This window comes from Mustela lutreola, chromosome 8 (assembly GCF_030435805.1).
Source record: "Mustela lutreola isolate mMusLut2 chromosome 8, mMusLut2.pri, whole genome shotgun sequence".
In the NCBI taxonomy this organism is placed as follows: domain Eukaryota; kingdom Metazoa; phylum Chordata; class Mammalia; order Carnivora; family Mustelidae; genus Mustela; species Mustela lutreola.
Window position 1 is genome coordinate 135543410 of NC_081297.1, and position 23880 is coordinate 135567289.

Consider the following 23880-nt stretch of genomic DNA (forward strand, 5'->3'; position numbering starts at 1 on the left):
TCCTTCTCACTGATCCCCCTAAAACACACCCATAACACAGGACTGGGCACACAGAAGTCTCTTAGTGAAGACCAAACTGAATCCAGATATAAAACAGATTAGAAGATAATTATTTCTTTTATAAAAGAGAAGTCCTGCATCCTTACTCCCAATGCTCTCAAGGAATCCACCCATCTCGTGGGGCCTGAGCACTGGGGTGAGGGCCCAAGTGAGTCATACATTACCCGGCCAACCCGTGTGGACTGTCCAAAGGCCACAGAGTAGCCAGCTGGAATCTGGGTGTCTCACAGGCATCATGAGAGTGTACTGGAAAAATTATGGAGACAAATATTCCAGACTTAAATCCCTGCTGCCATTTTCTATATAATTTTAGCAAATGAATGAAACCATGTCACTCATTTATGACAAGGGTAATAATGCTCACACTGTAGGGTTGCGTGGGGATTTAATAAAATAACATGGAAGTATATTAGGAGCAGCATAGCATAGTATAGCTGGGGCTCAAAGGTCACATTCAAATCTCAGCTTTTCTGCTGGCCTGCTGTGTGATGACAGGGAAGTTGCTTATTTTCTTGAGCCTCGGTGTCCTAATCTGCAGAACAGAGATTCTATAGCTCCTAGCTTATGGGTGGTTGTAACATTGAGTGAGATAGTACATGTAAAGTGTTTAGAACACATGAGCATGGGACAGAGTGAAATTCGATAAATATTAGCTATTATCACAGAAACTGCTTTCACCAACTCTAAGGAACTGGTTTCCATGCAAAATTGAATTTTAACCAAGGTCCTGGTTGTTTAAATTTGCCCTACAAATTTGCAAAGCAAAAACATTATTAGCTGACATTTATTAAGAGATTATTCTATGCTTCCCACTGTGCTAAGTGCTTTCCTATATTATGGCACTGAATTTTTACATTTCCCTATGAGATAGTATAACTGGGACTCCCTTCAATTTTTGTTGAGGATAGTACTTTGCCCAAGATGAAACAAATTATATAGAACTGAGTAGGTATTTGAGCCCAGATCTTTCAGACTCTTGAATCTGAGCTCTCATGGATGCTGCTATGCCATTTCTTGAGAGCTGTTTTGCCCTATTCATCCCTTCACTCATCTAGTAAATGTATGGTCTTTGAACTCACACTGTGATGAGGCACTGTTCTAACTACTGAAGAGAATGAGACAGAAAAGCCACCCTCAGGAGCTTACATTTCTGGGCAGAGTTGATGGGAGATAGAAAAACATACAAATAACAGAATATATACTGTGTCACATGGTTGTGACTGTCTGTGGAGAAAAAAAAGCAGCAGCCAAGATGGCAGGGAATCCTGAAGGGGAGGAGTAAGCAGACTTGTTTTTTTTCCAAAATACTCACCAAGATATAAGCCAATGGGATCCAACAGTACACTAAAAGAATTTATTCCTGGGATGCAAGGGTGGTTCAACATTTGCAAATTAATCAATGTGATAGATCTCATTAATAAAAGACAAGAAGCATAGGATCCTCTCAATTGATGCAGAAAAAGCATTTGACAAAATACAACTTCCTTTCTTGATTAAAACTCTTCAAAGTGTAGGAACAGAGGGAACACACCTCAATATTATAAAAGCCATTCACAAAAACTCACAACGAGAATCATTCTCAATGGGGAAAAACTGAGCTTTTCCCCTAAGCACAGGAACACAATAGACATGCCCACTCTTACCACCATTGTTCAACATAGTACTAGAAGCCCTACCCTCAGCAATCAAACAGCGAAAAGAAATAAAATGCATTCAAATTGTCAAAGAAGAAGTCAAGCTCTCACTCTTTGCAGATGACGTGATACTTTATGTGGAAAACCCAAAAGACCACCCCCAAATTGCTAGATCTTGTACAGCAATTCAGTGACATAGCAGGATACAAAATAAATGCACAGAAACCAATTGCATTTTTTTTAAGATTTTATTTTATTTATTTGACAGAGAGAGAGATCACAAGTAGGCAAAGAGGCAGGCAGAGAGAAAGGGGAAAGCAGGCTCCCTGCTGGGCAGAGAACCCTATTCAGGGCTTGATCCCAGGACCCTGAGACCACGACCTGAGCTGAAGGCAGAGGCTCAACCCATTAAGCCACCCAGGTGCCCCAGCTGCATTTCTATATGCTAACAATGAGACTGAAGAAAAATAAATTAAAGAATCAATCCCATTTACAATTGTTCCCAAACCCATAAGATACCTAGGAATTGACACATCCAAAGCAATCCTTATCAAAATACCATTGACATTTTTCACAGAGCTGGAATAAACAATCTAAAATTTGCATGAAACCAGAAAAGACCTCAAATAGACAGAGGAATGTTGAAAAAGAAAACCAAAGCATGGGGCATCATGATGCCTGACTTCAAGCTATATTAGCTATAGTCATCAAGACAGCTTTGTATTGGCACAAAAACAGGCACATAAGCCAATGGAATAGAACAAATACCCCCAAAGTGAACCCTCAACTCTATGGTCAACTAATCTTCAACAAAGTAGGAAAGAATATCCAGTGGAAAAAAGACAGTCTCTTCAACAAATGGTGATGGGAAAACTGGACAGCCACATGCAGAAGAATGAAACTGGATCATACTCTTACACCATACATAAAGATAAACTCAAAATGGATGAAAAACTTAAATGTGAGACAAGAATCCGTCAAAATCCTAGAAGAGAACACATATAGCAAACTCTGTGACCTCAGTCCCAGCAACTTCATGCAAGACACCTCCCTAAAGGCAAGGAAAACAAAAGCAAAAATGGACTACTGAGACTCCATCAAGATAAAAACCTTGTGCACAGCAAAGGAAACAGTCAACAAAACTAAAAGGCTACCTACAGAATGGGAGAAGATATTTGCAAATGACATATCATATAAAGGGTTGGTATCCAGGATCTATAAAGAACGTATTAAACTCAGCACCTAAAAAGCAAATAATCCAGTCAGGAAATGGGCAGAAGACATGAACAGCTAACTATTTTCAATTGGTTAAGCAGTCTTCCCTATTGAATGGACACCTGGGGGAGGTGAGGAAGGTACTTTATAAGCCGTGTTCTGAAGTGAGTTGAATTCAGACAGGGAGAAAAGCAGGTGCAGATGCCCAAGAGTGGAGTCTTAGGGCTGTTCTAGGAGGACCATGGAGATCATCATGGCTAGATGTGAGTGGCATTAGGTCTCCAAATTCTGCCCTTGGACCAGCAGCATTGGCATTATCTGGGGAATAGTTAGAGAAGTGTAAATTCTCAGAATCCATTCCATATCTATAGAAATAGAAACTCTCTGGTGGAATCGGCAGTGTGGTATAAGTGTGTGTGGGGGGGGGGGGGGGTAGTGTTAACACTTTATTTTGAAATAATTTAATATTTACAGAAGAAATGTAAAGCTAGTACAAAGATTTTTCTTATAGTCAACTTCCCCTAATGTTAACACCTTATTTAACAAAGACTATTCACTGATACAACTCTACTAACACACAAACTTTATTTGGATTTCACTAGTGTTTGTAATCTGTGGTTTACCAAGCCCTCAAGGTGATGTCCACTGGAGTTTGAGGACCACTGATCTAAGGAGACAGTAAAGGAGAGGAGGTCATGGAAATTGGGGGGAGTCTAGACCTTGTAGGATGGCAATTATAAGGCAACTGTAAGGCCTCTGGTTTTTCCTCTAGGTGAAATAGGAAGCCATGGGAGGGTTTTGAGCTCAAATGACACTTTCCTAATGTGGTCTAAGATGATCACCCTATTTTAAAATTGGAAAGGCTCTTCCCTACTTCATCCTCAACCCTTGCAGTCTGGTTCCCCCTTCCTTTTGCTTCACCTCCTTACGGTCTTTTTTTCTTCCCCTTTGTTTATTAAGCTTACATTATCATTATCTGTCTTACCTGCTAGGGCTGAAATCTTTGTCTTATTCATCGATATATTCCCAGCACCTAGAACAGCTCCTGGCATTCAGTAAGGGCTCCACAGACATTTTGATGAATGAAGAAAAATAAAACAGAGAAGGAGTGAACTGTTCTGACATTCATTCTGAATGAATAGGTACTGAGTAAAGAAAAGACCAGTAAAAGGTGGAGAGAGACGGGCAGGATGGGCAGAGCAGAAGCAGGAAGACCAGTTAAGAAACTTCTCCAGTGATCCAGGGAAAAGAAGATGATGGGTTTTGTGTCTTATGTTAGTTGAACAGACATTAACATTACAGCCATCTGAAAAATACACTGTTTAAGAAGAGTTCTAGGGAGTAACTTTTGAAGATAAATCAACTTCATATTTTAAGAATAAAAAATAAACTCCTGATACTTGGTTATTTTAAAAGAATTTCCTGTGCACGTGCAAAATGCCCAGCTTTTATTCTCTATTAAGACAAGCAGAGTCTATTATTATAGCCTTGATGTTTAACTTACCATCAAAGGGAGCAGGCCAAGATGGCCAGATCTCAAGTTCAGGAATGTTAAACACTATTCACAATATGCCTCAGACTTGAATTCTTTGTTTAATACTAAAGATCATGGTTCACAAAAGACATAGTTTTCTTCCAGAAATAGGATGAGTATATGGGGGTGGGGAGTGGTCATTGAGACAACATCTCAAAGGTAGAATGCCATTCTAGAGGCAAAGAAACCACATGGGGCCTGAAGTCCTGAGCCTGACTTGTAAGCTTATTAACTGTGGGAAGATGGACAAGTTACTCAACTGCTGTGGGACTGAATGTATTCACCTAATTATCACTGATGATAATGCCTGGCGCTTTGCATGAGGACAGGGTGGGGAAATTTCTTATTTTCATTTTAGCAAGGGAGGCTGCTATTGAGTTGCCAAATGCCTGTATTTCTAATTGAGAAGATAACAAGTCATTTTCCAGGAAATTGTTTTGTTCTTGGAAGACTCCTTCAAAGGCCCCTCTTGGTTATGTGGATGTAGGATGAGAAGAGCCCCATTGCTCTGGAGAAAGGGCTCAAGAGGACAGTTTCTTGGCTTAGAAAAGGCCACTCCTTCCAAGTTTCTTCCAATTTTGCATGAGGGCAAAAGGGACCCTTGGGAGAGGGCTGAAGGGTCTGACTCCTTCTCTTTGTAGGTTCCACCACTAGAACCTCTCTGATGGGCGGAGGTAGACTTGACTGAGGTCAGCTGGCAGGAGAGGATCCTCTCAGGGGCCGAAGGGGAAATAATACACATGTTTGCTATTATCATAGAGTAAACATCAATAATCACTAACATTCGAACTGTTTTATGGTTAACAAGGCATTGTCACATGTATTAACATCACCTTCATGAAAGCATGGTTTGGCCTGACTTTCCAGAATAAGGAGGCCATGTCCCCACTCCCAGTACACCTAAGAAAAATTTCTCTGGGATTCCATCCAAGAAATGGTCTAGCAGATAGCCAGCATCTGTGGATTCAGATACTGGAATAGCAGCTTCTCCCCCTTTCATCTTGCCCTTAAATTCTTTTTGAAATCCTTTTCTCCCCCTTTTTCATCACCAACCATTCATTCTCTCTGCCCAGCTATAATTCTTAAGTCCCATCAGTTCAACATGTGTCTCACTTTTTCCCTAGCTTTTGGTGTCTTGGTCTACCTTCTGGCTTCTACTTTTATCTCTACTCTTTAGCTCTATGATTGCATATTTACATCCTTCCAGGTCCCTCTCTGCTAAGTCAACCTGGCCCTCAAAACCTTCCCTTGGTACACTGCCCCAAAAGTAGCTCCCCACACTTCCAGGGATGGAACTTGGGTAGCAAACTCCATCTGGCAGATGATGAACCTGTCCTGAACCTTACAACCAACCCATCTGTGTCACCCCAATGTCACCCCAGCTCTCACAACCTCTCACACCTGTATCTTCACTCTTTTCCCCACACCAGTTCCCCTTCCACTTGTAAGAATATTAGTGACATCCCAACCATGCAATGCATTTATCAAAACACAGAGTGTTTCATCCAGTAGAATAGGGTTTCATCACTTTTTTTCCTGGGGTGACACCCTCTCCACCCCACAGTTATGGCTTGAGTGGTCCTTTTCAAGGTGATTAGTGAGCAGCAGTATTAAGGCCATTCATCCTAACCCAAATCAGAACTGTTGGACTAATGAATCGTGGCTGCAAAACGGCCAGTGGGTAGCCTGAGCAAAAATAGCCTCAGGGGACCAGAATCTGCCAAACAGCTGACCAGTGAAATCTAAATTGGCAACAATGTCCAATTCCCATTTCAAAGGGGAAATTAAAACCAGGCTTTCTCAGAGGGCAGGCCCTCATCAAAAGGGAGGTGATACCTGTAACCAAGGCAACTTGCAAACACCAACTTTTCCTTTCTCCTCTTCTCCTCCCCAGTGGCCAACTTCCAAGCTGGACTCCTACACTCTTGTATCTCAGAGAGAGGTGTCAAGAGAGGATGAAGACATCTCATCATTCCCTGAGAAAATTCAAAATGTTTAGGATGCTCCCACCAAAGAAAAGAAAATAAGATAAAGGAAAATCACTATAGTTGCTTATATAATAAATATAGAAACCATTTAAGTCTTCCCAGACTGAGGTCATGAAGACTTTCTAGAAGGGTTAGAAATTCAAAATAAAGTTACATTAAAGTAGTGAAGAATATTATACATTTATGTAGACTACTGTAGTGTGCAGTCATTTTACATACATTACTATCTTGTGAGGTGGATCTCAATGTGTCCACTTGCAGGGGGAGAAAATAAGGTCCAGGCAGTTTAAGTGACTTGTCCAAGGTCTGGCATATGGCCCAGAGCTTCCAACAGTGTCAGTCCACATCGAATACTTCTTATATAAATGAACATAGCTTATGTCAGAACTGATCTTTGGTTGAAAGTTCAGTTTCATGCTGTCCTGCTCCATCCTAGCTGTACTGAATTCCTACTGGAGCTTTGTTCTTCTAGCCAACAATTCAATGAATCCTCAGTGAGGCCCTACTTATTACAGGTCCTGTGTAAAGTACTAAATCCAGCAGTGAAGGAGGCTCTGGCCCTCCCTGAGCTCACTCCCAAGTGGTAGGGGTAAGGGCAGGGGATAGACCGCAAGAAGAAAGAGGTAAACAAGTTAACTTCAGATTGTGACAAATACTCTGAATAAAACAAACAGGGTGACGTGTTTGGGAGTAACTAAGCAGAGGTGTATGTGGGGGTTATTTATGGGGCACCTCTGAAGTACTGCCATTTGTTTTTTAAAAGATTTAATTTATTTATTTGACAGAGAGAGAGATCACAAGTAGGCAGAGAAGCAGGCAGAGAAAGAGGAAGAAGCAGGCTCCCTGCCAAGCAGAGAACCTGATGTGGGGCTCAATCCCAGGACCCTGGGATCATGACCCGAGCCAAAGGCAGAGGCTTTAGCCCACTAAGCCACCCAGGCGCCCCTGAAAGATTGCTATTGACCATCATGGCTCTACCTACACATACAGCAATGTTCTATTAACTGACTTTTCTGATATCTGTGAGTTTCAATTTAAGTATATTTTCAGAGAGCTTAGATTACTAACCATTTGGGTAGACATTTTTAATAAATATTGTGTACTTCACTGCTCTATTAAGCTATCAAATGAGGTCTAGAGGGCTATCAGCTCTACACTCAGTGGTCATACTGAATGATGATTTGCTTATTTCCTTCAGTCTGTTAACTTTCCTTTCTTTTTTTCCTTTTCCTCTTTCTTCCCTTCTTTAGAGAGAGAACATGCACAAGTCGGGGTACGGAGGGGCAAAGGGAAAGAGAAAGAGAAGATCTTCAGCAGGCTTCATACCGAGGACAGAGCCCCATGTGGGGCTTGATATCATGGACCTACGATTATGACCAGAGCTGAAATCAAGAGTCAGACACAACCCACTGGACCATCCAGACACCCCATGTCAACTTTTGGTTTCTCAGTGAAGTAGCTCAGTAGAGTCAGCTTCATATGTCTAATCAGTTTTGAGCTATGATCTAGAAGGAACTAACTGCTGATGCATTAAAGTCAATAGTCTTTGGTAAATCTATTTTCATCTTCTGAGAAGGGGATGGCAGACAAACACAAGAAGTAGCAGGAGTAAACCCTTTCTTTCTTGAGCAAATTACCCAAGAGCATATAATGAGTTAATAATAGAACTAAGACTATAACATAGCATCCACCAAGTTCAGTGTTCTTTCTAATCTAGACCACAGGAATCTGTTCAGCCTTGTGTGCATCCATAAAAAGAGCTGTCCTAAATGATCTTTTTTCTGGATTTACAACTCCATGATGGAGGACTTTTAGTTCCAGTTAAGATGGAGTAACAGGAACTGATTCACCCTTGCCCACCCCCACCCCCACCCTCAGAAACAACCAATATCACCAGACAAAATATATCAAACAATGCTTTTCAAGACAATGGGCATTAAACAATGAAGATTAGATAGAAAACAAACAAGGTGGGCCAATAGTTTTCTTAGCTTATTGTCTTAAAAGAACTTCCAGACCTTGGGGCAAGGAGGGGGAAATACAGGCAGTGCCCAGTGAATTTTCTGAGTTGAAGACACAGAGCTAAGAATCTATGGAGGCCAAGGGGACCAGGATAAGGCAGAATCCTGGAGAGGAAAGAGAACTCCAGAGATCTGCAGAGGGTTCTCCTTAAGTATTCAGCAGATACCTGATCAAGATAGCTATGCAGAAAACTACATGAGGCCAGGAAAAGAACCACTCAAAAGAATTAGAAAGAACAGCATAATGCATTCTCACAAAGCAGGGAGGAGTGTCTATTCCCAGGAGTCCAACTGGAAAATCTCATAAGTCACAGGGAATTGGGTGGAGTGTTTAGAAGGGTCTTGCTTCAGGAAGAAGAAATAGCATAGTTAGCCCTAGACTAAATGTTACTCTGGTCCCACCAAATAAGCTTAAAAGGAACATCTGAAAGGGCAAGACTATTTTCAAGTAACTTAATTGTGTCCCAGAAAAAAGCTCAAGAATATTCATAAGAGCAGAAAACTATCCAGCAATCAAGAAGGTAAAAGTAACAATGTCTGGCATTCAATCAAAGATTAGCAGGCATGAACAGGCAGAAAAGTCTGGTGCATAATGAGAATGATCAACCAACTGATGCAAACTTAGAACTGACATTGATCCTGGAGTTAGCAAATAAGTTGAAGTGTTCTAATATACATAAAACTGAAGACCTGAAGGAGGTAGAGTGAAGGGAAGTTAGGGCAAAATTACATATATATTTTAAAAATAGCCCAAATGCTCTGAATTTGATGAAAAGTATAAGTCGACAGATCTAAGAAGTTCCATTAAAAATAATATAAAAAAGAACAGATCAAGACACATCATAATAAAATTGCTCAAAACCAGTGAAATATAGAAAATATCAATATGATAAATTATGAAAAAATATGAATATGAAAAATGAGCAGGGATAAAATATGAAGAGTGGCCAGGGTAAAAGGTATTTATATATTGAGGAACAAAGAAAAGATTTATTGGATTTATAGATTTATCTTTGGAAACAATAAAGTGAGAAGTGAGAAGTGAGAAAAAAGTAGAGCAACATACCTAAAACTTTAAAAGGTTGGGGGGAAACAAGTATCAACCTAGAATCATTTCCCCACCACAAAAATCTTTAAAAAACAAAAATGAATACAATAGAATATTATTGAGCAATAAAGAGGGATCAAGTACAGAGTGGGTGAACCTTGAATACATGCTAAGTTTGAGATGCTCAGTAATTCACTGAGAAATACAGTAGGTTTCTTAAACTTAGCATGTATTCAAGGTTCACCCACTCTGTACTCGATCCCTCTTTATTGCCCAATAATATTCTATTGTATTCATGTTTGTTTTGAGCTATGTTTTGAGCTATGACCTAGAAGTAACTACTGCTGATGCATTTAAGTCAATAGTCTTTGGTAAATCTATTTTCATCTTCTGAGAAGGGGATGGAGACAAACACGAGACGTAGCAGGAGTAAATCCTTCTTTCATGTATTCTATGATACACTTCTATGAAATGTACATAAAAGGCAAATCTATAGAGACAAAAAGTAGAAGAGTGGTTGCCAGGGGCTGAAAGGTTCAAGGGGAGGGTGGAATTGAGAGTGATGGCAAACGGGTACAGGCTATTTGAGGAATGATGAAAATATGTTCTAAATTAAGTTGTAGTGATGGGCGCTGCATCACTCTGTGACTACACTTACCACCAATGAATAACATGCCCTACATGAGTGAAGTGTGTGGTATGTGAATAATATCTCAATAAAAAAAAAATTTTAAGGCAAAATAAAAACTTATGAAGATATTTAAAAAGATGAAAGAATTCATCACCAACAGAGCTATACTCCAACAAATGTTAAAGGAAGTCCTTTTTCAGACAGAAGGGAAAGGATACCAGAGGTAAATATGGATGCCCACCAAGGAATGAAGTACATTGTTAACAGTTTCCCATGTCAGTAGTCTTCTACAGCTAAATACGGATTCACGGCACCATTTCCATCCCAAGGATCCATCATCATTACTTACACCTGATGAGAGGAGAAGGGCTGGGATTCAACACACAGTGAGGAATTGACCTCACATTGATTAAAAACACTTCTGCCACTGTAACAGGAAGAAAGGATATGTGCAGATAACAGTGTGTTACAAAGGAAATTTTTTCTTCTTTTTCTCTTGGATCATAAGGTAAGAGGAAGCATGGGATGGCAAAAATAGATAGATAAAATGTAGTCATACCTTCCTTTCTAGAGTCAAATTTAAAGAAAACACGTAATGGTTTATAAGGGGTTTTGTGGGCAAACGTAACCTGGAGACTTAGAATCAAGAATAAATGCAAAGAAGGGCCATCTGTACCCCAATGTTTATAGCAGCAATGGCCATGGTCGCCAAACTGTGGAAAGAACCAAGATGCCCTTCAACGGACGAATGGATAAGGAAGATGTGCTCCATATACACTATGGAGTATTATGCCTCCATCAAAAGGATGAATACCCAACTTTTGTAGCAACATGGACTGGACTGGAAGAGATTATGCTGAGTGAAATAAGTCAAGCAGAGAGAGTCAATTATCATATGGTTTCACGGGGCACCTGGGTGGCTCAGTGGGTTAAGCCGCTGCCTTCGGCTCGGGTCGTGATCTCAGGGTCCTGGGATCAAGTCCCACATAGAGCTCTCTGCTCAGTGGGGAGCCTGCTTCCCTCTCTCTCTGCCTGCCTCTCTGTCTACTTGTGATCTCTCTCTGTCAAATAAATAAATAAAATCTTTAAAAAATTTATCATATGGTTTCACTTATTTGTGGAGCATAACAAATAGCATGGAGGACAAGGGGAGATGGAGAGGAGAAGGGAGTTGAGGGAAATTGGAAGGGGAGGTGAACCATGAGAGACTATGGACTCTGAAAAACAATCTGAGGGTTTTGAAGGGGTGGAGGATGGGAGGTTGGGGGAACCAGAAGGTGGGTATTAGGGAGGGCAGGGATTGCATGGAGCACTGGGTGTGGTGCAAAAACAATGAATACTGTTATGCTGAAAAGAAATAAAAAAAATTTTTTTTTAATTTTAAAAAGAAAAAAAAAAGAATAAATGCAAAAGAAAAGTGTCCTGTTCAAGACCAAAGATAGAATCGGATTTGATGTAGGCAGTTATTTAGAAGAGTTCAAACAGGTAGAACATCTCATTGTATCGAGGTGTTCACTTAGCTTTAAGTGGAGGAGACTAGTGGGCACCACCTTAACCAAGTGATGGTTAGCATCACCAGTCATAAGACATAGAAACATCACAAAACCCTGGAGAAAGGCACATTATTTCTTTGCTATTCTCACCAAAATGAATCGCTTCAATCTAATTATGTGAAACATCAGGCAATCAAATTGAGAGAGAGTCTTAAAAAAAATATCTGGAAGTACTTTTCATAAATGCCAAGGTCAAAAAAGACAAGGAAAATCTGAGAATCTGTCATAGGCTAGAGGAGATTAAGGAGACATAAAAACTAAATGTAGTATGGGATCCTGGATGTAATTCTAAGAGAATTCTGGGAAACTTGGTCAAGTTTCTATTAGATCTGTATTTTAAGTTAACAGTTTTGTTTCAATGCGGATTTCTTGGTTTTGAGCTTTGCACTATGGAAGTAATGTGTTTATTTTAGGAAAAGTTGAAGGAAGAGTATACTGGACCTCTGTAATACTTCTGCAACTTTTGTATAACTAAAAAACAATTGCTATAAAAGATGTTTTTAAAACTGTATTATTAATTGGGTAATCAGATGGTTAGCAAGCTCAATCATCCAGAATAGACCTGGAGTCCTAAGATGAAATGAACAAGGCTCTGAACACAAGAAAATTGGCCATCACCAAACCTATGTAATGATAATACAAGCTTCCAGGTTGTGGTGGGACCTAAACTAGATCATGGATATAACACACTTAAGATGGTCAAAGTAGGTTTTCAGTAAGTTGTAGAGTATCATCCCTAATACAGGCAGCTCTTGCCCAAAAGGTATCAAGGTCACAGTAAAAACCTAGGTTTTTCATATTTCTTTTCTCTCCATAATTTTTTCCACAAATATTCAGTGAGTACTTACGAACAATGTCATTCCACTCAGCCACCTTATGTGTGTTTGCAAGTTTTAATTCCAGAACTTTTAAACCAAGATTCAGTAAACTTTTCCTGTAAAGGTCTAGAGAGTAAGTATTTTAGTTTTTTCAAGCTATGTGGTCTCTGTCTTAACTATTCCACTCTGCTGTCATATCACATGAGTAAATAACAATTGTATTCCAATAAAAATTTATTTAAAAAAAAAAAAGATGGTGGACCAAAGTTGGCCCATGGATTATAGTTTGCCAACCTCTATCTTAAAAACTCAAGAATACATGAATATTTCCATCAGCCTAATACTGAAAAAGGTAAGCTCATCCAAGATTTCAAAATGAACTTCTCCAGAGTAAAATAAAACTAGAAAATAATTTAGTTCTCAAATTAGGTCATATATAATGGACATGTGATTTGGAATTTCATATTTTCAGTTGAACATTTGCTTTAGATGGGATCTTTTTTTTTTTTTTTACATACACAAATATTTATGATGACTCAAACTTTAAACTGCCAACAAAATCATACATGCAACCAAAAGTTAACCTCCAGAGGCCTCCCTGACCCTTGACCCTTTTTTGGATTGCAGTCAGCATCTGTGACTGGTCTTTGTTCTTAGATATTATGCTTTAAATGCAGTTCAGCAAAGCCACAATTACAGATTCCAAATGAGCATTATCATCATTTCTTTTGAAAGGGGTTGTTTTAGAGAGTGTGGAATGACCCTAGACATTTGTGAGCTATATGGCTATCCCTAGAAGTAGAAAAGCCAGGACAGTGAATTGTTGGCTCTCCAACTACTATAATAGAGGTGGCAAGGAAGAAGGGGGCAAACGGGTGTCAGATTAGCCAACCTAGCTTGTCTATCACAACGTATTATATGTATATACATATTCTTGCATTTCTATTTTTTGTGTTCTCCTATTTATTAATAATAAAAGCATTTCTTTTATTCTTAAAAAAGTAATTTTTACATTGGGGAGGGTATGTGCTATGGTGAGTGCTATGAAATATGTAAGCCTGATGATTCACAGACCTGTACCCCTGGGGTAAATAATATATGTTAATAAAATTTTTAAAAAGTAATTTTTTAAAGTATATTTTTATGAGAACTTCAATGTTATCAGAGTCATGATTTCTAACCCAATAAATATGTTGGTGGCTAAATAAATGTATTTAGTTTCTACTTGCCCTTCCAAAATACCTTCTATAGCAAGAGCTGGCAAACAATGACATAGGCCAAATCAGCCTACTACCTGTTGTTGTAAATAAAGTTTTACTGGAACACAGCCAAATTCATTCATTTATCATTATCTATGGCTGCTTTTGTGCCACTACAGCAGAGCTGAGGAGTTATAATTAAGATCCTGAGACCTGCACACTTCAAATACTGACTGGCCCCCTACAGAAAAGATTTGCCAACCTTTGATAGGATATGCCCTACGAGAAGCTAGTTCATCCTGAAGAATTTCAGACTCCTCTTGAGTGTCTTCAAGACTGAATGGATTTTTTTTTAAATGAAAACAATATTGCTATATGTCCTGGTGATACCAGCACTGCCAGCTACAGAGACTGATATAGTCCCCATATTTACACTGGGCCACAGGTTTGTCTTTGTTTTAAATGAACTCTTTCTAGTTTCCCATTGAAAATCAAATATTATGTAAAAGTCACCCCCTGGCAGAGGAAAATCATTTAACACATTTCCAGTTCTTTGGTATTTGATTTTTCAAAATGCCAAGGAATGAACTCATTGGCTCATAGATCACCATCATAACTGAACCAATAATAAAGTCATCTTGCTTTTTATAGACTTTGCAAACAAAAACATTTTAAGAAAAAGTAAATCCCTTCTAAGTCAGGGAAAATAGGACATGTCCAAGGAAGCTACAGAAAGCTCCTCGAAAACTGATTCCATCTCCCCTGATAGCAGGATGCATCCACTCTCCTTACAAGGCCATAATTCATTCTGACAGCCCCTGGGGCTTAATTAATGGTCACCCTCCTCTAATGGAACACTTAATCTCTCCAATATAACTGTGGCTGATCTAAAGTTCTGGCTTTGGACAAAAATCCAACAAACTTGGATATGAATCTTCAGAATGCTGAGCTGCCTTTGTCAACCACACAAGGTAAAAGCCCATGAAAGACCCAGAGGCTCCTTGGCTTTCTCCAGTGCCTCCTGCCTGCCCTACTTTCTGAGCTGCTGACCACATGGCAAGCTTTGCAATGGGTCAGCAGTTGTGGCTGGCTTGGCCTGCCATCTGCTAATTATATAAGCTATACTTACCTATAAAGGATGGGTGGTTGCTTATGAATCTGGCTACTGTGATTATAAATTTAATTCCTAAAAGTAGCCCAAAATGTGGATTCCTCTCTTTTTTTACCCTAGCCCCTACCCTCCACCCAAAACAATTCAAATACATGCACAACAACAACAACAACAAAAATGGATTGAAATGGGGAGCAAATCCATTTTCTCTTCTGTTTTCTACTTTGTGCTTGACACACAGTAGCTCACATCATGTCATCTGTCCACAAGCCCAGATGACACCATGCCTATTTGGCTGATGAAAAAACTGGAAGTCAAGTGACTTATGCAAGATTCCAAAGAGAAGGGTCTAGGCCAGGCTTGAGGGTAAGGTCTGTCCCATTCCAAAGGCATCCTGGAACCATTAGATGCCAAACACAAGGAGAAAGACCCAGGCTATTTAAGGATGGACCCCAGAGCAAAAAGATGGCAGACTGAACAGTGAAGAACTGGCTGCCTTGACGCTTCTTGTTAGGCAAGGAAACCAGTGCCTGAGCCTGAAACCACTTTTAGCTGGATGTTCTATTATTTGTGGCTGAACTCATTCCTGACTGGTATACCATGTCTGTGTAGGAGCAAACAGTTTCTTCTGCTCGCATTGCTCTGTACCTCACCCCTTCTTTAACAGCCCTGGCACGTGTCTAGACAATTCCACACATCCTTAAGACATACCTTAAAAGTCACCTCATGCTTCAACTTTGCTTGGAGCCTCTCATGCACAGTTAGGGTCCCCTGTCTTGTGTTCCTGCAGCACCTAGTATTGTGTCTGTCATATTGCATTTTTCACTGTGAGTTGCAAGGACTGATCACTGATTTCTGATTTCTGATTTCTGATTTCATGCCTTCCCACAGATTCTAAACTCACTGAGATCATAAACCATCCTACACCCTTAATGTGGGGCACTGTGGTAGGTGCCCAATAAATGTGGAAGGAAAAAGACAGGCAGAGAACGAGAAAGACGGAGTGAAGGAAGGGAGAGAGGGAGGAAAACAATAACCCTTTGAAACATATGTGGCTAGTATTCATTTGGTGATTAAGAGTGTGGGCCCTGGAATCTGACTCTCCAGGTGTAGACATCTGCTCTACCACTTACCAGGGCTATGATTTTGGCAAGTTCATGTGATTTAAGTGATCATATAATTTAATATCCAAACTTTTAAGCATGAAAGTTGATAGAAAGTTAAGCCCAGTGAGAAGCTGGGATAACATGTGTAAGTAGGGACAGTGCCAGGCAGTCCCGGACAAGTGGTCTTCATTTAATCTCCTTGGCGCTCAATTTCTTCATCTATAAAATGATGATAATAATAACTGTTTCATAGGGTTGTTTTAAAGATTGAGTTAAATATAGTAGGCAAAGCTTTCAGAGCAATGTTTGGGACTTAGTAAGTACTGCATAAATGTTAGCTACTCTATTATTAAAGATGTGAAAACTGAGAATCAGAAACATTAAGTGACTTTCCCAAGAATGGTCAGCTGGTGTCGTGTCAGCCCCAAGTCACCAGATTCCAAACTAACTGATCTCCTCAGGACACCCCAGCCATTTCTAAATGAATCCAGGCACTCTCTGTTTAGCCTGTACCCAACACCAACTAAGGCCAAGGATGGGGGATTGTCCTTGCCCTGCCTGCCAAGGCAAGGGGTAGAGGCAGGCAGGGACCATGGGAGGCTGCCCTTCCCATGTAGCACCTCCAAGGTTCCTTTTATCCCAGGCCAGATGTTCTTTGTCTCCCAAAAGATCAGCACAAGTAGAGGAATTTGTCATCAAATTCCCTGCCAGCCCAGGTTGCCTTCCCCACCCCTCCTCTGCTTCCAACCCACTCCATCTCTCTGTTCACCATAACATCACTGTTGAAGCACTTGGCTTTGCTGCTGCAGGTTGCTGATAAGACACAACCTAAAAGCTTCTAGGTATCCAAAACAATTATACTGATCTGATGATATGTGTCTGTACCCTTCTTATTGGCTTTCATGTAATCAGAACTTACTTATCCGTTCCCTCCCCAGGATCACAAACCCACCAAGAACCAGGAAAGTATTAAGAGTCTCAATAAATGCTTAGCGATGATGGGGGGTGTTTGCCCCTTGGAAGTTAAAAAAAAGGAGCTTTGGATTCAGAGTTGAATTTGCCTTTTGACTCCATCATTCAAGAGCTACGTAACCTGCAAAAACAACCTCTCTGAGCCTCCATTTTTAATCTAGAAATTATGGTGATGGTAATAGTAACCGCCTTGCAGATTCGTGATGAAGGATAGAGTTGATGCCAACTGAGCCCTTAGCCCATTGCCTGGTATATAAGAAGTGCTCCAATAAATTTCAGTTATTATTGTTATTCTCATCAATTTCACTGGACCAATGGAAGTGGTTATATCAAATTAACCCTCCATCTCTGTGCAGTCAGTCTGGCATGCCCATGCCCTGGGCCCAGACAGGCAGTTTTCTTGAATCCATAAGAAAGAGCCAAGAGCCCCAGAGTGCATGCTATGATGGCCTGAAGCTGGAGCAGATCAAAAATACCTATGGCTGGCCCCCTCCAAAGCTTTGTACCTCAATCCTGCCTTCCCAATCAACCCTGATTTATCCAGTTCTCTTGTTCTCAACAGCTTCTCAATCATTTATAAGGCTACTCATCATTTGACCAAAGAGCAACTCAACTTAATCCTCAACACCTGGAGTGGACACTTCAATGTTATGCCTAGATTCATTCGTATCTGTTTTATACTGGTTTTGTACATCTATCCTCAGCTTCTGTATGCTTTATTTCTAATTACTTTTAGTTACAACTTTATTTTGTATTTTTAAATTACTGATGGTTTTATTTTTTATTATGTTATGTTAGTCACCATACATTAGTTTTTGATGTAGTATCCCATGATTCACTGTTTACATGTAACACCAAGTGCTCATTGCAATACGTGCCTTCCTTAATACCCATCACCAGGCTAATCCACTCCCACCCCCCCACACCCCCGCTTTCCCCTGAAACTCTGTTTGTTTCCCAGAGTCCATAGTCTCTCATGGTTCGTCTCCTCCTCTGATTATCCCTCACCCTTCATTTTCCCCTTCCTTCTCCTGAATATGTTCCACATATAAGTGAAATCATGTGATAATTGTCTTTCTCTGCCTGACTTATTTCCCTTAGCATAATCCCCTTCACTTTCATCCATGTTGATGAATATGGTGGGTATTCATCCTTTCTGATGGTTGAGTAATTGTCCATTTTACATACAGACATCTTCTTTATCCATTCATCTGCTGAAGGGCCTCTTGGCTCCTTCCATGGTTTGGCTATTGCGTACTTTAGGGAAACACTCCTGAGCCAGTGAGCCAAATTGCCTGAATGTGCAGAGAGCCAAAAGCTCTCAAGGCATCCTAGAGCCAATGGTCACTGGTTGAAGAAGAAAAGCAAAGCTCCCTGGCCTCGAGGCAGGAGGAACTCTCAAGATGTAATTTACACTCCAGAGTCCCCCGCAGGAGCAGGCTAGCCTGGAGCTGTGCCTGAAATTGTACCCTTGATCAACTTCCTCTTCTCCAACCTGCTTTCCTTGCTCCTTTTCTAGTTTCTCCTGGGAGTATATCCTTAATAAGTTACTTGTGCACAAACTGCTGTCTCTCATCTGCTTCTGGGGAAACTGTCCTGAAACAACCAGATGAAGGTTACTTCTTGAGACTGTTCATCTTTCAGCAGCCTAGCACGTTGACCCCGGCAGTCCCATAAAAGCAGCCATCCCGGACCACCTCTTACCTTCTTTTTTTTTTTTTTTTTAAAGATTTTTATTTATTTATTTGATAGACAGAGAAAGATCACAAGTAGGCAGAGAGGCAGGCAGAGAGAGAGGGGGAAGCAGGCTCCCCGCTGAGCAGAGAGCCCAATGTGGGGCTCAATCCCAGGACCCTGAGATCATGACCTGAGCTGAAGGCAGAGGCTTAAACCACTGAGCCACCCGGGCGCCCCCACCTCTTACCTTCTTGACTTGCTCAAGCTCCACCCTGTTCTCTTCTGATCCTCTATCTGTAGATCTTTCTTTTCTTTATGGTTAGAAAAAGAATGATGGTCACACGCTAAACAATCAAAAAAGTCAGAATCCAAGCCAGAGCTGTCTGATTTCACATTCATGCTCTTAGCCACTAAGATACCTACTGCTTAAGTTTTGTGTTGGTGCCTCATCTCTGGGATCCTGATTTGAGAATATCTTCCAAAGGCTCTTAATTTGGATTCATCCCATGAAACTTCCCCAGCTCAAATTCTTTTAAATCTTTCGATTTCTACATTCTGATCCTTTAGAACACATGCCTGACGCTGACCTGACGCTCACCCAATGTCTGAAAATGGCAGACATGGTATCTTTGAGCTTCATTCATTCATGCATACAGTCTAGAAAATACTTATTGAATGCACTGTCTGTATCAGGCTCTATTTGAAACACTAGGAATGCATCATTATTGGATTAGGGAAGGAAGAGATGGATTTTAAAGGCTCTTATTCTCTTTTGGTTTTAATTTAAATTTGACTTTAATTAATTTAAATTTTAATTTAATTAATTTTAATGCCTTTTCCCAAACTCCACCAAGAGTTAAAAATGGTATGACATAAAAATAATGAGCTTTGGGTATGGGAGGTAGAACCTGGGTTTAAAAATATTCCAAGCAAAATACTGGTTGTGTGATATTGGCTGGATTTATGCAATGGTTCGACACTACAGTGATTCTCAACCTGGATGCATCCAGACTTTATTTGGCTATATCTGCAGACATTTTTTTTTTTGGGTTGTCATAGCTGGGGGATGGACAAAGGTCGAGGTGCAATGAAACATCCTGCAATGCACAGGACAGTCCCCCACAGCAGAAAAGTATTTGGCCCAAAGTATCAGTGCAGAGGTTGAGAAACTCTGCTTTATAATAGTTTCAAACCCACAAGGCTGATGTAGAAACAAATGAACAACTTGCTCCCACTAAGTACGAATGTGCTCCCCGCTCTGTCCTTCCTCCTTCTGTAGCACAGAATACTAACATATCCTCAGATCTGGGAGTTTGCTGGGAAACATGAGGCCTGGCCTAACTCTCTACCTCCCTCACTCCCACCTCAGCCCAAAGGAATTGACCTAAATTCACAAAACTACTTTCCTCACTTCAAAGGAGATATTCTGTTCTCTTTGCAGTGACAGAGATTAAATAGGTGCTTATCATTCTAGCATATGTTGGGAGACTCAGGCCTTTTTTCTTGTTCTAAAGAGATGGAAGCCACAAAAAGATCATATAGCAGGCATAATGGCAACCAGATTTCATCCTGTGCTTTACTGGAAAAGCCAAGCTGTAGGCACTTGCCTGCATGAAAATGCCCAAGGGATTGAACCCAGGTATGCTGGACAAAGGGTCTCTGGGACCAATTCCACTTTACTCTTTCCTAAAGCTATGACATTCGTAGCAAATTACACTTACTGTTGCATAATTAATTACAACTTGCTCGGACTAGGAAACAATGGGCATGGAATCACCCATTCTTGATTAGAGTCTCTGCTGTGTCTACTTGCTAACTGTCTAATATGGTAGATACCAGCCACAAATGGCTGTTTAAATGTTAGTTAAAATGTTCAAAAAATTAAAAATTCAGTTCCTCCATCATACTAACCACATCTCAGTTACTCAATACCCCTGTGGCTAATTACCATATGAAACAATGTAACTACAGAATATTCCAGAATATCACAGAAAGTTGGGCAGCACTGCACAAAGGATGTTGGAAGAAACTGTTTCTTTGAGCCCTTGTTTCTTCGATAGCAAAATGGGGACTGTATTACTTGTCCTGTCCCTTTTCCAGAACTATTGAGAAGGTAAACTGATGGAGTATGCATCCTCTGTAAAAGATAAAACATTACACAAATGTAAGGACATTGATAAGAGCCAAATTGTTTCCTTTACCAAAAATGGTTCAGTCTTGCTTTATTGCCAAGAAACCAGAATGTGTCTGTCTAGGCATTTTACTTATTTTCTATTTGGGGGGGAAGAGGGGAAGGGCAGAAAGAGAGAGAATCTTAAGCAGGCTCCACACCCAAAACAGAACCCAATGTGGGGCTCAAACTCACAACCCTGAGATTATAACCTGAGCCAAAATCAAAAGTTGGACACTGAACTGACTGAGCCACCCAGGTACCACCAGACCTTTTATTTCTAAAGTTATAAATCATCACTCAGAGTGACTAACTTTAAGGTGGGGGAAATTTTATAGGTATATCCCCCCCCCCTTCATAACTAAAGTCTCTGCTTATATATAACAAATCCATTGGTCCTTTAAAGAGTTTTGCAGGTCACAAATTTTCCCTTTGTCTACTTAGGAAGTTCTCACTATTGTTTTTGTTTTTGTTTTTGTTTTTTCCACTTTTCCTTCTAAAAACTCATCCCAGTTTCTCCATCCCTAATGGGGCATTCAAGTAAATTCAGTTTCTGGGCATGAGGGAGTCTGAATTTTTCTTATTTGGAATCAACAAAGCCTTCCAAATCAAACAGGAGGAATAATTCCCATTAAGCCCTGAGTAGTCTTTGGTTTGCTCTGCTGTCCTCTTGAAAATTTTCCACCAAAAGAGCAATTCTCTGTTTTTACTTAGGCCTGTCCTGATCTGTTGTAAGTTGTAATTTGATGAAAGCATTATAAGGCAAGAGAGTTCATATCAAGTAATTGGCTAAATTATGAGGGCTCAGAGCATGCCAGTGGGGTAGCTCAGGCAATCTAGAAGGTGCTGGAAGAGTCTGGAAGCTTGGGCTACTCCCAGGCCTATCAGAATTCCTTGTGATTTGCTAATGGTAGTAATAAGCTTTGGCATCTGACTGGCACTCTTCATGCTCCTCAGGGTGAATATATTTTATCAACATCCACTGTTTAGCCATACCATCAATTACTCCTTATGAAAGGAATCACCACAGATCTGAAAAATGAAATCCCAGGACCAGGCAGACCTAGAGGAAAACTTAAGTGTAGCTTTGACACTCTCTGCATATAAGGACTATTCCAGCGAATAAATCAGATAAAAATTCTGCCCCTATGGAGGCTATATTCTAGTCAGGAGGGGATGATAGGAGAGAAAAAGCAGTAACAAAAGAACAAATAAGTATATGAAATGAGAAAAATACAAACGGAAAGGAATGTTAAAGATGGAAGTAGGAGGTGAAATTTCACACAGAATCATCAGGAAAGGCCTCACAAAGTGGCATTTCAGCAGGAACCCAAAAGAAATGAGGATGCAAGCCCTAGGAATATGAGTAGGTAGCAATCCTAAAGCAGAGGAGGCTGGCAAGTACAAAGGCCCTGGGGTAGAGTTGTACCTGGTCCCTTGGAGACAGAGTGGCATATTAGAGGAGTTGAAGCATTGTAAATGGCGGATGGTGGACATAGATAGTTGGGAAGAGGTCACAGAGGTGGTACCGGGCCAGATAATACATTATCCTTCCAGATTCTACCCTATAAGACATGGGAACTCTATGGAGAATTTTGCGCAGAGAAGTGAAACCATCTGACTTAAGTTACTAAAGAATCTTTCTGGACACTGTTGAGAATAAACCAGATGGTGAGAGGTAATGCAAGGATGAAAGCATTTCCTGGTCAACCTACCTCACAGAGTTTTCTCTGACCCCTACTGTCCGTCAGCAGTTCATCACCCTTGTCTCCAGGACCCACAAACATTCATACCAAATCAGTGCTCTCCCTACCAGAGTGATCTCATAAACTGCAATGAATTGTCCCATAAGATTCATTCTTCGCATCCAATTCCAATCACAGCCTGACAAAATCAGAGCTTATCATTGCTAGAAGGACCCAGGACAATTTCTTGGCTCGGCTGTTCATTCTTCAAAATTATGAAATGGATCATACATACAGAACAGTTTAAAGTACTCTTGTACTACTATTCAGTTAATAACAAGAACATTACTGGTCCCTTAGGCACCGACTGTGTGCCTTCCAGTCACATGCCTCTCCCTTTATCCCCACAACCCCATCCAGAAGTAACCACCATTCCACCTTCTGTGTTAATCATTCCCCAGCTTTTACTTGTGGATCTCCACTTGTGGATGAAGATCCAAATAACAGGTTTCATTTTGGAAAATGAGATAGCAGCATGAAGTTACATGTGTCCCTGCTAGATAGAGACCCATATGAGAAAACCTAGCTGAGTCTCTAGGTCATAAACTGGCTTCAGCTTACCTGAGGTTTCATAAAAGCCCCTTCTGGGGAAGTCACTGGGTAAGGTCCCAAGCAAGTCCTCAAAACATAGAGCTCGCATCAGGAACACTGGAATTTGTCTCACAAGGTGGTAATGTGGGTCAAGAACCAGACGGACGGAAGGAACATAGTCAGTGTGAGTCGGCTGCTCTGAATTTACATGGGCTAAGTCCAGCTCTCAAGGTCAGATCAAAGCAGAACATTCCTTACATAAATGAGTGTTCTCAGCTTATCTAAGCAGGAAGTCATGAAACAGAGAGCAAGAACTTCCTCAGCATATGCTCAAGAGAGATCAGGTCTAGTTCAGACTCTCCACAGCATTCTAAGCTCAGGTTACTCAGAACTTGTTATCGATAGCACTAAGAGGGGCTGTCTCTGCTCAGATCTGGTGGGTTGCCCATCATGTGGGCAAACTCACAGAATTTTCTTTTGTCTCCAATATTCAGAAATTTCATGATAAGTCTTTATGCAAATCATTTCCCCCCATGTAGCCCCATGCACCAGGTGGCAGCTCTTTTGATTTGTCAATTCATGTCCATTAGTGTTGGGAAATTTTCTTAAATCATTTCATGGATTGTTTCCAGCCTTCTCTTTGGCTTTCTCTGATCTCTTTTTCTGGAATTTCTTTTGGACCAGTCCTCTAATATTGTCACAATTTCATTTCTATTTTTATTTCTTTGTCCTTTTGTTCAACTTTTTTGTGGTATTTCTTCAAATTTATCTTCCAATTCTTCTATAAAGATTTTTATTTCTGTTCTTATGTTTTTAATTATCAAAAACTTTTCTTCTCTTTCTTTCTTTTAGAGCATCTTTTTTCTC

At 40.4% G+C, this 23880-nt stretch overlaps 1 long non-coding RNA gene across 1 annotated transcript in view; it reads right to left on the reverse strand.

Moving 5' to 3' along the window:
* LOC131839369 (uncharacterized) overlaps positions 1–23293 on the reverse strand; it is a 45729-nt gene extending 22436 nt beyond the window's left edge. The window contains exon 1 of the long non-coding RNA XR_009356934.1: positions 23044–23293. This is a non-coding gene — a long non-coding RNA (uncharacterized LOC131839369). The remainder of the gene's footprint in view (positions 1–23043) is intronic.
* Positions 23294–23880: the final 587 nt, after the last annotated feature.